Consider the following 15015-nt stretch of genomic DNA (forward strand, 5'->3'; position numbering starts at 1 on the left):
GGCGTCGAAAGAAGCCGAGCCGAAAAAAGTTAAAGTACAAACGTGCAAGCATACTAACCTAACCCTAGGTAAGGCATGTTAGAGCGAAAGACAGTAAACTCGAATGAGCCAAGAAAGAAGCCGAGCCGAAAAAAGTTAAAGTACAAACGTGCAAGCATACTAACCTAACCCTAGGTAAGGCATGTTAGAGCGAAAGACAGTAAACTCGAATGAGCCAAGAAAGAGCGGCGTGCGGGGCCGGTCGGGGCGCACACATCTCTCGGTGGCTGGCGGGCGAGAGAGTGCTGCGTCGCCGGCATCGGCGTCGAAAGAAGCCGAGCCGAAAAAAGTTAAAGTACAAACGTGCAAGCATACTAACCTAACCCTAGGTAAGGCATGTTAGAGCGAAAGACAGTAAACTCGAATGAGCCAAGAAAGAGCGGCGTGCGGGGCCGGTCGGAGCGCACACATCTCTCGGTGGCTGGCGGGCGAGAGAGTGCTGCGTCGCCGGCATCGGCGTCGAAAGAAGCCGAGCCGAAAAAAGTTAAAGTACAAACGTGCAAGCATACTAACCTAACCCTAGGTAAGGCATGTTAGAGCGAAAGACAGTAAACTCGAATGAGCCAAGAAAGAAGCCGAGCCGAAAAAAATTAGAGTACAAACGTGCAAGCATACTAACCTAACCCTAGGTAAGGCATGTTAGAGCGAAAGACAGTAAACTCGAATGAGCCAAGAAAGAGCGGCGTGCGGGGCCGGTCGGAGCGCACACATCTCTCGGTGGCTGGCGGGCGAGAGAGTGCTGCGTCGCCGGCATCGGCGTCGAAAGAAGCCGAGCCGAAAAAAGTTAAAGTACAAACGTGCAAGCATACTAACCTAACCCTAGGTAAGGCATGTTAGAGCGAAAGACAGTAAACTCGAATGTGCCAAGAAAGAGCGGCGTGCGGGGCCGGTCGGAGCGCACACATCTCTCGGTGGCTGGCGGGCGAGAGAGTGCTGCGTCGCCGGCATCGGCGTCGAAAGAAGCCGAGCCGAAAAAAGTTAAAGTACAAACGTGCAAGCATACTAACCTAACCCTAGGTAAGGCATGTTAGAGCGAAAGACAGTAAACTCGAATGAGCCAAGAAAGAGCGGCGTGCGGGGCCGGTCGGAGCGCACACATCTCTCGGTGGCTGGCGGGCGAGAGAGTGCTGCGTCGCCGGCATCGGCGTCGAAAGAAGCCGAGCCGAAAAAAGTTAAAGTACAAACGTGCAAGCATACTAACCTAACCCTAGGTAAGGCATGTTAGAGCGAAAGACAGTAAACTCGAATGAGCCAAGAAAGAAGCCGAGCCGAAAAAAGTTAAAGTACAAACGTGCAAGCATACTAACCTAACCCTAGGTAAGGCATGTTAGAGCGAAAGACAGTAAACTCGTATGAGCCAAGAAAGAGCGGCGTGCGGGGCCGGTCGGAGCGCACACATCTCTCGGTGGCTGGCGGGCGAGAGAGTGCTGCGTCGCCGGCATCGGCGTCGAAAGACGCCGAGCCGAAAAAAGTTAAAGTACAAACGTGCAAGCACACTAACCTAACCCTAGGTAAGGCATGTTAGAGCGAAAGACAGTAAACTCGAATGAGCCAAGAAAGAAGCCGAGCCGAAAAAAGTTAAAGTACAAACGTGCAAGCATACTAACCTAACCCTAGGTAAGGCATGTTAGAGCGAAAGACAGTAAACTCGAATGAGCCAAGAAAGAGCGGCGTGCGGGGCCGGTCGGAGCGCACACATCTCTCGGTGGCTGGCGGGCGAGAGAGTGCTGCGTCGCCGGCATCGGCGTCGAAAGAAGCCGAGCCGAAAAAAGTTAAAGTACAAACGTGCAAGCATACTAACCTAACCCTAGGTAAGGCATGTTAGAGCGAAAGACAGTAAACTCGAATGAGCCAAGAAAGAGCGGCGTGCGGGGCCGGTCGGAGCGCACACATCTCTCGATGGCTGGCGGGCGAGAGAGTGCTGCGTCGCCGGCATCGGCGTCGAAAGAAGCCGAGCCGAAAAAAGTTAAAGTACAAACGTGCAAGCATACTAACCTAACCCTAGGTAAGGCATGTTAGAGCGAAAGACAGTAAACTCGAATGAGCCAAGAAAGAAGCCGAGCCGAAAACAGTTAAAGTACAAACGTGCAAGCATACTAACCTAACCCTAGGTAAGGCATGTTAGAGCGAAAGACAGTAAACTCGAATGAGCCAAGAAAGAGCGGCGTGCGGGGCCGGTCGGAGCGCACACATCTCTCGGTGGCTGGCGGGCGAGAGAGTGCTGCGTCGCCGGCATCGGCGTCGAAAGAAGCCGAGCCGAAAAAAGTTAAAGTACAAACGTGCAAGCATACTAACCTAACCCTAGGTAAGGCATGTTAGAGCGAAAGACAGTAAACTCGAATGTGCCAAGAAAGAGCGGCGTGCGGGGCCGGTCGGAGCGCACACATCTCTCGGTGGCTGGCGGGCGAGAGAGTGCTGCGTCGCCGGCATCGGCGTCGAAAGAAGCCGAGCCGAAAAAAGTTAAAGTACAAACGTACAAGCATACTAACCTAACCCTAGGTAAGGCATGTTAGAGCGAAAGACAGTAAACTCGAACGGGCCGGTCGGAGCGCACACATCTCTCGGTGGCTGGCGGGCGAGAGAGTGCTGCGTCGCCGGCATCGGCGTCGAAAGAAGCCGAGCCGAAAAAAGTTAAAGTACAAACGTGCAAGCATACTAACCTAACCCTAGGTAAGGCATGTTAGAGCGAAAGACAGTAAACTCGAATGAGCCAAGAAAGAAGCCGAGCCGAAAAAAGTTAAAGTACAAACGTGCAAGCATACTAACCTAACCCTAGGTAAGGCATGTTAGAGCGAAAGACAGTAAACTCGAATGAGCCAAGAAAGAGCGGCGTGCGGGGCCGGTCGGAGCGCACACATCTCTCGGTGGCTGGCGGGCGAGAGAGTGCTGCGTCGCCGGCATCGGCGTCGAAAGAAGCCGAGCCGAAAAAAGTTAAAGTACAAACGTGCAAGCATACTAACCTAACCCTAGGTAAGGCATGTTAGAGCGAAAGACAGTAAACTCGAATGTGCCAAGAAAGAGCGGCGTGCGGGGCCGGTCGGAGCGCACACATCTCTCGGTGGCTGGCGGGCGAGAGAGTGCTGCGTCGCCGGCATCGGCGTCGAAAGAAGCCGAGCCGAAAAAATTTAAAGTACAAACGTGCAAGCATACTAACCTAACCCTAGGTAAGGCATGTTAGAGCGAAAGACAGTAAACTCGAATGAGCCAAGAAAGAGCGGCGTGCGGGGCCGGTCGGAGCGCACACATCTCTCGGTGGCTGGCGGGCGAGAGAGTGCTGCGTCGCCGGCATCGGCGTCGAAAGAAGCCGAGCCGAAAAAAGTTAAAGTACAAACGTGCAAGCATACTAACCTAACCCTAGGTAAGGCATGTTAGAGCGAAAGACAGTAAACTCGAATGAGCCAAGAAAGAAGCCGAGCCGAAAAAAGTTAAAGTACAAACGTGCAAGCATACTAACCTAACCCTAGGTAAGGCATGTTAGAGCGAAAGACAGTAAACTCGAATGAGCCAAGAAAGAGCGGCGTGCGGGGCCGGTCGGAGCGCACACATCTCTCGGTGGCTGGCGGGCGAGAGAGTGCTGCGTCGCCGGCATCGGCGTCGAAAGAAGCCGAGCCGAAAAAAGTTAAAGTACAAACGTGCAAGCATACTAACCTAACCCTAGGTAAGGCATGTTAGAGCGAAAGACAGTAAACTCGAATGTGCCAAGAAAGAGCGGCGTGCGGGGCCGGTCGGAGCGCACACATCTCTCGGTGGCTGGCGGGCGAGAGAGTGCTGCGTCGCCGGCATCGGCGTCGAAAGAAGCCGAGCCGAAAAAAGTTAAAGTACAAACGTACAAGCATACTAACCTAACCCTAGGTAAGGCATGTTAGAGCGAAAGACAGTAAACTCGAACGGGCCGGTCGGAGCGCACACATCTCTCGGTGGCTGGCGGGCGAGAGAGTGCTGCGTCGCCGGCATCGGCGTCGAAAGAAGCCGAGCCGAAAAAAGTTAAAGTACAAACGTGCAAGCATACTAACCTAACCCTAGGTAAGGCATGTTAGAGCGAAAGACAGTAAACTCGAATGAGCCAAGAAAGAAGCCGAGCCGAAAAAAGTTAAAGTACAAACGTGCAAGCATACTAACCTAACCCTAGGTAAGGCATGTTAGAGCGAAAGACAGTAAACTCGAATGAGCCAAGAAAGAGCGGCGTGCGGGGCCGGTCGGAGCGCACACATCTCTCGGTGGCTGGCGGGCGAGAGAGTGCTGCGTCGCCGGCATCGGCGTCGAAAGAAGCCGAGCCGAAAAAAGTTAAAGTACAAACGTGCAAGCATACTAACCTAACCCTAGGTAAGGCATGTTAGAGCGAAAGACAGTAAACTCGAATGAGCCAAGAAAGAAGCCGAGCCGAAAAAAGTTAAAGTACAAACGTGCAAGCATACTAACCTAACCCTAGGTAAGGCATGTTAGAGCGAAAGACAGTAAACTCGAATGAGCCAAGAAATAGCGGCGTGCGGGGCCGGTCGGAGCGCACACATCTCTCGGTGGCTGGCGGGCGAGAGAGTGCTGCGTCGCCGGCATCGGCGTCGAAAGAAGCCGAGCCGAAAAAAGTTAAAGTACAAACGTGCAAACATACTAACCTAACCCTAGGTAAGGCATGTTAGAGCGAAAGACAGTAAACTCGAATGAGCCAAGAAAGAGCGGCGTGCGGGGCCGGTCGGAGCGCACACATCTCTCGGTGGCTGGCGGGCGAGAGAGTGCTGCGTCGCCGGCATCGGCGTCGAAAGAAGCCAAGCCGAAAAAAGTTAAAAGTACAAACGTGCAAGCATACTAACCTAACCCTAGGTAAGGCATGTTAGAGCGAAAGACAGTAAACTCGAATGAGCCAAGAAAGAAGCCGAACCGAAAAAAGTTAAAGTACAAACGTGCAAGCATACTAACCTAACCCTAGGTAAGGCATGTTAGAGCGAAAGACAGTAAACTCGAATGAGCCAAGAAAGAGCGGCGTGCGGGGCCGGTCGGAGCGCACACATCTCTCGGTGGCTGGCGGGCGAGAGAGTGCTGCGTCGCCGGCATCGGCGTCGAAAGAAGCCGAGCCGAAAAAAGTTAAAGTACAAACGTGCAAGCATACTAACCTAACCCTAGGTAAGGCATGTTAGAGCGAAAGACAGTAAACTCGAATGAGCCAAGAAAGAAGCCGAGCCGAAAAAAGTTAAAGTACAAACGTGCAAGCATACTAACCTAACCCTAGGTAAGGCATGTTAGAGCGAAAGACAGTAAACTCGAATGAGCCAAGAAAGAGCGGCGTGCGGGGCCGGTCGGAGCGCACACATCTCTCGGTGGCTGGCGGGCGAGAGAGTGCTGCGTCGCCGGCATCGGCGTCGAAAGAAGCCGAGCCGAAAAAAGTTAAAGTACAAACGTGCAAGCATACTAACCTAACCCTAGGTAAGGCATGTTAGAGCGAAAGACAGTAAACTCGAATGTGCCAAGAAAGAGCGGCGTGCGGGGCCGGTCGGAGCGCACACATCTCTCGGTGGCTGGCGGGCGAGAGAGTGCTGCGTCGCCGGCATCGGCGTCGAAAGAAGCCGAGCCGAAAAAAGTTAAAGTACAAACGTGCAAGCATACTAACCTAACCCTAGGTAAGGCATGTTAGAGCGAAAGACAGTAAACTCGAATGAGCCAAGAAAGAGCGGCGTGCGGGGCCGGTCGGAGCGCACACATCTCTCGGTGGCTGGCGAGCGAGAGAGTGCTGCGTCGCCGGCATCGGCGTCGAAAGAAGCCGAGCCGAAAAAAGTTAAAGTACAAACGTGCAAGCATACTAACCTAACCCTAGGTAAGGCATGTTAGAGCGAAAGACAGTAAACTCGAATAAGCCAAGAAAGAAGCCGAGCCGAAAAAAGTTAAAGTACAAACGTGCAAGCATACTAACCTAACCCTAGGTAAGGCATGTTAGAGCGAAAGACAGTAAACTCGAATGAGCCAAGAAAGAGCGGCGTGCGGGGCCGGTCGGAGCGCACACATCTCTCGGTGGCTGGCGGGCGAGAGAGTGCTGCGTCGCCGGCATCGGCGTCGAAAGAAGCCGAGCCGAAAAAAGTTAAAGTACAAACGTGCAAGCATACTAACCTAACCCTTGGTAAGGCATGTTAGAGCGAAAGACAGTAAACTCGAATGTGCCAAGAAAGAGCGGCGTGCGGGGCCGGTCGGAGCGCACACATCTCTCGGTGGCTGGCGGGCGAGAGAGTGCTGCGTCGCCGGCATCGGCGTCGAAAGAAGCCGAGCCGAAAAAAGTTAAAGTACAAACGTGCAAGCATACTAACCTAACCCTAGGTAAGGCATGTTAGAGCGAAAGACAGTAAACTCGAACGGGCCGGTCGGAGCGCACACATCTCTCGGTGGCTGGCGGGCGAGAGAGTGCTGCGTCGCCGGCATCGGCGTCGAAAGAAGCCGAGCCGAAAAAAGTTAAAGTACAAACGTGCAAGCATACTAACCTAACCCTAGGTAAGGCATGTTAGAGCGAAAGACAGTAAACTCGAATGAGCCAAGAAAGAAGCCGAGCCGAAAAAAGTTAAAGTACAAACGTGCAAGCATACTAACCTAACCCTAGGTAAGGCATGTTAGAGCGAAAGACAGTAAACTCGAATGAGCCAAGAAAGAGCGGCGTGCGGGGCCGGTCGGAGCGCACACATCTCTCGGTGGCTGGCGGGCGAGAGAGTGCTGCGTCGCCGGCATCGGCGTCGAAAGAAGCCGAGCCGAAAAAAGTTAAAGTACAAACGTGCAAGCATACTAACCTAACCCTAGGTAAGGCATGTTAGAGCGAAAGACAGTAAACTCGAATGAGCCAAGAAAGAAGCCGAGTCGAAAAAAGTTAAAGTACAAACGTGCAAGCATACTAACCTAACCCTAGGTAAGGCATGTTAGAGCGAAAGACAGTAAACTCGAATGAGCCAAGAAAGAGCGGCGTGCGGGGCCGGTCGGAGCGCACACATCTCTCGGTGGCTGGCGGGCGAGAGAGTGCTGCGTCGCCGGCATCGGCGTCGAAAGAAGACGAGCCGAAAAAAGTTAAAGTACAAACGTGCAAACATACTAACCTAACCCTAGGTAAGGCATGTTAGAGCGAAAGACAGTAAACTCGAATGAGCCAAGAAAGAGCGGCGTGCGGGGCCGGTCGGAGCGCACACATCTCTCGGTGGCTGGCGGGCGAGAGAGTGCTGCGTCGCCGGCATCGGCGTCGAAAGAAGCCAAGCCGAAAAAAGTTAAAAGTACAAACGTGCAAGCATACTAACCTAACCCTAGGTAAGGCATGTTAGAGCGAAAGACAGTAAACTCGAATGAGCCAAGAAAGAAGCCGAACCGGAAAAAGTTAAAGTACAAACGTGCAAGCATACTAACCTAACCCTAGGTAAGGCATGTTAGAGCGAAAGACAGTAAACTCGAATGAGCCAAGAAAGAGCGGCGTGCGGGGCCGGTCGGAGCGCACACATCTCTCGGTGGCTGGCGGGCGAGAGAGTGCTGCGTCGCCGGCATCGGCGTCGAAAGAAGCCGAGCCGAAAAAAGTTAAAGTACAAACGTGCAAGCATACTAACCTAACCCTAGGTAAGGCATGTTAGAGCGAAAGACAGTAAACTCGAATGAGCCAAGAAAGAAGCCGAGCCGAAAAAAGTTAAAGTACAAACGTGCAAGCATACTAACCTAACCCTAGGTAAGGCATGTTAGAGCGAAAGACAGTAAACTCGAATGAGCCAAGAAAGAGCGGCGTGCGGGGCCGGTCGGAGCGCACACATCTCTCGGTGGCTGGCGGGCGAGAGAGTGCTGCGTCGCCGGCATCGGCGTCGAAAGAAGCCGAGCCGAAAAAAGTTAAAGTACAAACGTGCAAGCATACTAACCTAACCCTAGGTAAGGCATGTTAGAGCGAAAGACAGTAAACTCGAATGAGCCAAGAAAGAGCGGCGTGCGGGGCCGGTCGGAGCGCACACATCTCTCGGTGGCTGGCGGGCGAGAGAGTGCTGCGTCGCCGGCATCGGCGTCGAAAGAAGCCGAGCCGAAAAAAGTTAAAGTACAAACGTGCAAGCATACTAACCTAACCCTAGGTAAGGCATGTTAGAGCGAAAGACAGTAAACTCGAATGAGCCAAGAAAGAAGCCGAGCCGAAAAAAGTTAAAGTACAAACGTGCAAGCATACTAACCTAACCCTAGGTAAGGCATGTTAGAGCGAAAGACAGTAAACTCGAATGAGCCAAGAAAGAGCGGCGTGCGGGGCCGGTCGGAGCGCACACATCTCTCGGTGGCTGGCGGGCGAGAGAGTGCTGCGTCGCCGGCATCGGCGTCGAAAGAAGCCGAGCCGAAAAAAGTTAAAGTACAAACGTGCAAGCATACTAACCTAACCCTAGGTAAGGCATGTTAGAGCGAAAGACAGTAAACTCGAATGAGCCAAGAAAGAAGCCGAGTCGAAAAAAGTTAAAGTACAAACGTGCAAGCATACTAACCTAACCCTAGGTAAGGCATGTTAGAGCGAAAGACAGTAAACTCGAATGAGCCAAGAAAGAGCGGCGTGCGGGGCCGGTCGGAGCGCACACATCTCTCGGTGGCTGGCGGGCGAGAGAGTGCTGCGTCGCCGGCATCGGCGTCGAAAGAAGACGAGCCGAAAAAAGTTAAAGTACAAACGTGCAAACATACTAACCTAACCCTAGGTAAGGCATTTTAGAGCGAAAGACAGTAAACTCGAATGAGCCAAGAAAGAGCGGCGTGCGGGGCCGGTCGGAGCGCACACATCTCTCGGTGGCTGGCGGGCGAGAGAGTGCTGCGTCGCCGGCATCGGCGTCGAAAGAAGCCAAGCCGAAAAAAGTTAAAAGTACAAACGTGCAAGCATACTAACCTAACCCTAGGTAAGGCATGTTAGAGCGAAAGACAGTAAACTCGAATGAGCCAAGAAAGAAGCCGAACCGGAAAAAGTTAAAGTACAAACGTGCAAGCATACTAACCTAACCCTAGGTAAGGCATGTTAGAGCGAAAGACAGTAAACTCGAATGAGCCAAGAAAGAGCGGCGTGCGGGGCCGGTCGGAGCGCACACATCTCTCGGTGGCTGGCGGGCGAGAGAGTGCTGCGTCGCCGGCATCGGCGTCGAAAGAAGCCGAGCCGAAAAAAGTTAAAGTACAAACGTGCAAGCATACTAACCTAACCCTAGGTAAGGCATGTTAGAGCGAAAGACAGTAAACTCGAATGAGCCAAGAAAGAAGCCGAGCCGAAAAAAGTTAAAGTACAAACGTGCAAGCATACTAACCTAACCCTAGGTAAGGCATGTTAGAGCGAAAGACAGTAAACTCGAATGAGCCAAGAAAGAGCGGCGTGCGGGGCCGGTCGGAGCGCACACATCTCTCGGTGGCTGGCGGGCGAGAGAGTGCTGCGTCGCCGGCATCGGCGTCGAAAGAAGCCGAGCCGAAAAAAGTTAAAGTACAAACGTGCAAGCATACTAACCTAACCCTAGGTAAGGCATGTTAGAGCGAAAGACAGTAAACTCGAATGAGCCAAGAAAGAGCGGCGTGCGGGGCCGGTCGGAGCGCACACATCTCTCGGTGGCTGGCGGGCGAGAGAGTGCTGCGTCGCCGGCATCGGCGTCGAAAGAAGCCGAGCCGAAAAAAGTTAAAGTACAAACGTGCAAGCATACTAACCTAACCCTAGGTAAGGCATGTTAGAGCGAAAGACAGTAAACTCGAATGAGCCAAGAAAGAAGCCGAGCCGAAAAAAGTTAAAGTACAAACGTGCAAGCATACTAACCTAACCCTAGGTAAGGCATGTTAGAGCGAAAGACAGTAAACTCGAATGAGCCAAGAAAGAGCGGCGTGCGGGGCCGGTCGGAGCGCACACATCTCTCGGTGGCTGGCGGGCGAGAGAGTGCTGCGTCGCCGGCATCGGCGTCGAAAGAAGCCGAGCCGAAAAAAGTTAAAGTACAAACGTGCAAGCATACTAACCTAACCCTAGGTAAGGCATGTTAGAGCGAAAGACAGTAAACTCGAATGTGCCAAGAAAGAGCGGCGTGCGGGGCCGGTCGGAGCGCACACATCTCTCGGTGGCTGGCGGGCGAGAGAGTGCTGCGTCGCCGGCATCGGCGTCGAAAGAAGCCGAGCCGAAAAAAGTTAAAGTACAAACGTGCAAGCATACTAACCTAACCCTAGGTAAGGCATGTTAGAGCGAAAGACAGTAAACTCGAATGAGCCAAGAAAGAGCGGCGTGCGGGGCCGGTCGGAGCGCACACATCTCTCGGTGGCTGGCGGGCGAGAGAGTGCTGCGTCGCCGGCATCGGCGTCGGAAGAAGCCGAGCCGAAAAAAGTTAAAGTACAAACGTGCAAGCATACTAACCTAACCCTAGGTAAGGCATGTTAGAGCGAAAGACAGTAAACTCGAATGAGCCAAGAAAGAAGCCGAGCCGAAAAAAGTTAAAGTACAAACGTGCAAGCATACTAACCTAACCCTAGGTAAGGCATGTTAGAGCGAAAGACAGTAAACTCGTATGAGCCAAGAAAGAGCGGCGTGCGGGGCCGGTCGGAGCGCACACATCTCTCGGTGGCTGGCGGGCGAGAGAGTGCTGCGTCGCCGGCATCGGCGTCGAAAGAAGCCGAGCCGAAAAAAGTTAAAGTACAAACGTGCAAGCATACTAACCTAACCCTAGGTAAGGCATGTTAGAGCGAAAGACAGTAAACTCGAATGAGCCAAGAAAGAAGCCGAGCCGAAAAAAGTTAAAGTACAAACGTGCAAGCATACTAACCTAACCCTAGGTAAGGCATGTTAGAGCGAAAGACAGTAAACTCGAATGAGCCAAGAAAGAGCGGCGTGCGGGGCCGGTCGGAGCGCACACATCTCTCGGTGGCTGGCGGGCGAGAGAGTGCTGCGTCGCCGGCATCGGCGTCGAAAGAAGCCGAGCCGAAAAAAGTTGAAGTACAAACGTGCAAGCATACTAACCTAACCCTAGGTAAGGCATGTTAGAGCGAAAGACAGTAAACTCGAATGAGCCATGAAAGAGCGGCGTGCGGGGCCGGTCGGAGCGCACACATCTCTCGATGGCTGGCGGGCGAGAGAGTGCTGCGTCGCCGGCATCGGCGTCGAAAGAAGCCGAGCCGAAAAAAGTTAAAGTACAAACGTGCAAGCATACTAACCTAACCCTAGGTAAGGCATGTTAGAGCGAAAGACAGTAAACTCGAATGAGCCAAGAAAGAAGCCGAGCCGAAAAAAGTTAAAGTACAAACGTGCAAGCATACTAACCTAACCCTAGGTAAGGCATGTTAGAGCGAAAGACAGTAAACTCGAATGAGCCAAGAAAGAAGCCGAGCCGAAAAAAGTTAAAGTACAAACGTGCAAGCATACTAACCTAACCCTAGGTAAGGCATGTTAGAGCGAAAGACAGTAAACTCGAATGAGCCAAGAAAGAGCGGCGTGCGGGGCCGGTCGGAGCGCACACATCTCTCGGTGGCTGGCGGGCGAGAGAGTGCTGCGTCGCCGGCATCGGCGTCGAAAGAAGCCGAGCCGAAAAAAGTTAAAGTACAAACGCGATGCTAATGAGCGAGCCGTTGTCTCGACTAATATGTAGGGGGCGTTCGATCGAGCGTCTGGCTTGAGCGCTTGTCGGCCTAGCAGAACGGTCGCATTGTTATGGCCGGGTTTTAGGCACCGCTGCAGGCGGCCGGCAGAGCTCTTGTTTGTGCGAAACTGAATGGATCGAGCCCGAGAGAGGGCGAGCAAAGAAAAAACGCAAATCGCTCCGCCTGGCACTGCCGGCGAGAGCGTGGACGTCGCGGCCAGCGACTGTCGAAGCTGAGTACGGCCGCAGGCGATCGCCTCGGTCTTAAACGAATGCGACGAGCACGCGCCGGGCGGCCCAGCAAGGGCCGAGCGCAGCTGTCGCAGCTATCTGGTTGATCCTGCCAGTAGTGATATGCTTGTCTCAAAGATTAAGCCATGCAGGTGCAAGTACGAGTTCTCGTAAAGCGAAACTGCGAATGGCTAATTAAATCAGTCTTGGTTTATTTGGTCTCGTGAGCGAAGTGGATAACTGTGGTAATTCTAGAGCTAATACATGCATTAAGCGCCGACTTCGGGAGGCGCGCTTTTATCAGATCAAAACCGACCGGGTTCGTCCTGTGACGTTTGATGACTCTGGATAACCACGCGGATCGTACGGTCTCTGCACCGACGACGTATCATTCAAGTGTCTGCCCTATCAACTGTCGAAGGTACGCTACGTGCCTACCTTTGTGATAACGGGTAACGGGGAATCAGGGTTCGATTCCGGAGAAGGAGCCTGAGAAACGGCTACCACATCCAAGGAAGGCAGCAGGCGCGCAAATTACCCATTCCCGACACGGGGAGGTAGTGACGAAAAATAACAATACAGGACTCTAACGAGGCCCTGTAATTGGAATGAGTACATCCTAAAACTCTTAACGAGTATCCATTGGAGGGCAAGTCTGGTGCCAGCAGCCGCGGTAATTCCAGCTCCAACAGTGTATGCTAAAGTTGTTGCGGTTGAAAAGCTCGTAGTTGGATTTTGGGCGAGCGCCGCCGGTCCGTCGCAAGGCGTGTCACTGGTTGCGTTCGCCTCACCTTCGGTTCTCCGTCGGTGCTCTTGACTGAGTGTCGGCGGTGGCCGATAAGTTTACTTTGAAAAAATTAGAGTGTTCAAAGCAGGCTGTTCGCCTGCATAGTGTTGCATGGAATAATGGAATAGGACCTCGGTTCTATTTTGTTGGTTTTCGGAGCACGAGGTAATGATTAAGAGGGACAGACGGGGGCGTCCGTACTCTGCCGTTAGAGGTGAAATTCTTGGATCGGCGGAAGACGAACTACTGCGAAAGCATTCGCCAAGAATGTTTTCTTTAATTAAGAGCGAAAGTCAGAGGTTCGAAGACGATCAGATACCGTCCTAGTTCTGACTATAAACGATGCCAACTAGCGATCGGGAGGCGTTACCATGACGACCTTTCCGGCAGCTTCCGGGAAATCAAAGTCTTTGGGTTCCGGGGGAAGTATGGTTGCAAAGCTGAAACTTAAAGGAATTGACGGAAGGGCACCACCAGGAGTGGAGCCTGCGGCTTAATTTGACTCAACACGGGGAAACTCACCCGGCCCGGACACAGGTAGGATTGACAGATTGAAAGCTCTTTCTTGATTCTGTGGGTGGTGGTGCATGGCCGTTCTTAGTTGGTGGAGCGATTTGTCTGGTTAATTCCGATAACGAACGAGACTCTGGCATGCTAAATAGTTACGCGACCTTCTCGGTCGGCGTCTAACTTCTTAGAGGGACTAGTGGCGTTTAGCCACACGAGATTGAGCAATAACAGGTCTGTGATGCCCTTAGATGTCCGGGGCCGCACGCGCGCTACACTGAGTGAAGCAGCGAGTGTCTAACCTAGGCCGAAAGGTCCGGGTAACCCGTTGAACCTCATTCGTGATTGGGATAGGGACTTGCAATTGTTTCCCTTGAACGAGGAATTCCCAGTAAGCGCAAGTCATCAACTTGCGTTGATTACGTCCCTGCCCTTTGTACACACCGCCCGTCGCTACTACCGATTGAATGGTTTAGTGAGATCCTTGGATCGGCCCCGTCGCGGCTGGCAACGGCCGCGTCGGCGTGTCGAGAAGACGATCAAACTTGATCATTTAGAGGAAGTAAAAGTCGTAACAAGGTTTCCGTAGGTGAACCTGCGGAAGGATCATTACCGAAAGTGGTGGTAGGCCCCGGCCGACCGCGCACTTAATTGTCTTTGGGTGCCGCCGAGAGGGCGGCCGTCAATCGGGGTTCCGCCCCGTGCGACACGCGTAACACGTTGGCATAGCAAGGCAGCCAAGTGCGATGGTGGCTTCTGGGCACCGCGCTCGATGTGCCGCCGGCCCAGCCCGGCGGTCGCTCGGCGCCGTTTGTTGGTGTTTTTGTGCAGTTGTTGTCGGTGGTGGTTTTGTGGTCGATCCCACAGTGTGACGTCCGCGCGCTTCGGCGCCGGGCGAAACGTGGAGGACGACTCTTAACGGTGGATCACTCGGCTCGCGAGTCGATGAAGGACGCAGCCAAGTGCGAGAAGTAATGTGAATTGCAGAACACATTGAACGTCGACCTTCTGAACGCGAATTGCGGTCTCGGGTCAATCCCGGGACCGCGTCTGCCTCAGGGTCGCGTTCGTCCTCGCCCGAGGGCCGTCGCCTGGCCTCTGCGAAGACGGCCGGGCGTCGCCCCAAGTTGAAGCGGTCGCCGAGCTTTCTCGGCGCGACCGCGTGTCCCGTACACCGCCGACCCCTTGACGTGTTCAACTACGTTCGAGGGGCGGGTCCAGGTCGGTCGGTCCGGTCACGAGATCAAGACCGACGTGGGCCAAGGCGGCGACGGTACGCGCTCGGTCGGCGCCGGCGGCGACGACTTGCGATGCCAGCGGGCCGTGTAAGAAGCGGCCCGCTTGACACATACGACCTGAGTTCAGGCGAGAGCACCCGCTGAATTTAAGCATATTATTAAGCGGAGGAAAAGAAACCAACAGGGATTCCCTGAGTAACGGCGAGTGAACCGGGAAGAGTCCAGCGTCGAATCTGCGCGCTTTTTGAGCGCGCCGAGTTGTGACGTACGGAAGTCCCAGTGCGGCTGACGGCGAGCACCGGTGTCCTTCTGATCGAGGCCTCGTCCCACGGCGGGTGTTAGGCCCATAGGGGCGCTTGCCTTGGCCGCTTCGGGTCTTCTCGGAGTCGGGTTGTTTGGGAATGCAGCCCAAAGCGGGTGGTAAACTCCACCTAAGACTAAATACGGTCGCGAGACCGATAGCGGACAAGTACCGTGAGGGAAAGTTGAAAAGCACTTTGAAGAGAGAGTTCAAGAGTACGTGAAACCGTTGAGAGGCAAACGGGAGGGCCCGTCAGGTCGCCGGCTCGCTTTCAGTTGGGTGCGGGGGCGCGCCGTCTCGGTTCGCGGACGCTTAAGGCGCCGCTGCCGAGTCGGCTCGCGCACCGTCTCAGCGCACTAGCGACCGGCG

At 53.7% G+C, this 15015-nt stretch overlaps 2 non-coding genes and 1 pseudogene across 2 annotated transcripts; all 3 read left to right on the forward strand.

Annotated features, from left to right (window-relative positions):
• Window positions 1–11909: 11909 nt before the first annotated feature.
• Window positions 11910–13719, forward strand: LOC144430883 (small subunit ribosomal RNA). Its single transcript, XR_013479795.1, has one exon. It is a non-coding gene; the product is annotated as a small subunit ribosomal RNA (ribosomal RNA).
• A 298-nt stretch (window positions 13720–14017) lies between these two features.
• On the forward strand, window positions 14018–14171 carry LOC144430960 (5.8S ribosomal RNA). The gene has a single exon (XR_013479822.1). It is a non-coding gene; the product is annotated as a 5.8S ribosomal RNA (ribosomal RNA).
• A 287-nt stretch (window positions 14172–14458) lies between these two features.
• Window positions 14459–15015, forward strand: part of LOC144430932 (large subunit ribosomal RNA) — a 3677-nt pseudogene continuing 3120 nt past the window's right edge.

The sequence above is a fragment of the Styela clava genome, chromosome 12 (genome assembly GCF_964204865.1).
Source record: "Styela clava chromosome 12, kaStyClav1.hap1.2, whole genome shotgun sequence".
In the NCBI taxonomy this organism is placed as follows: domain Eukaryota; kingdom Metazoa; phylum Chordata; class Ascidiacea; order Stolidobranchia; family Styelidae; genus Styela; species Styela clava.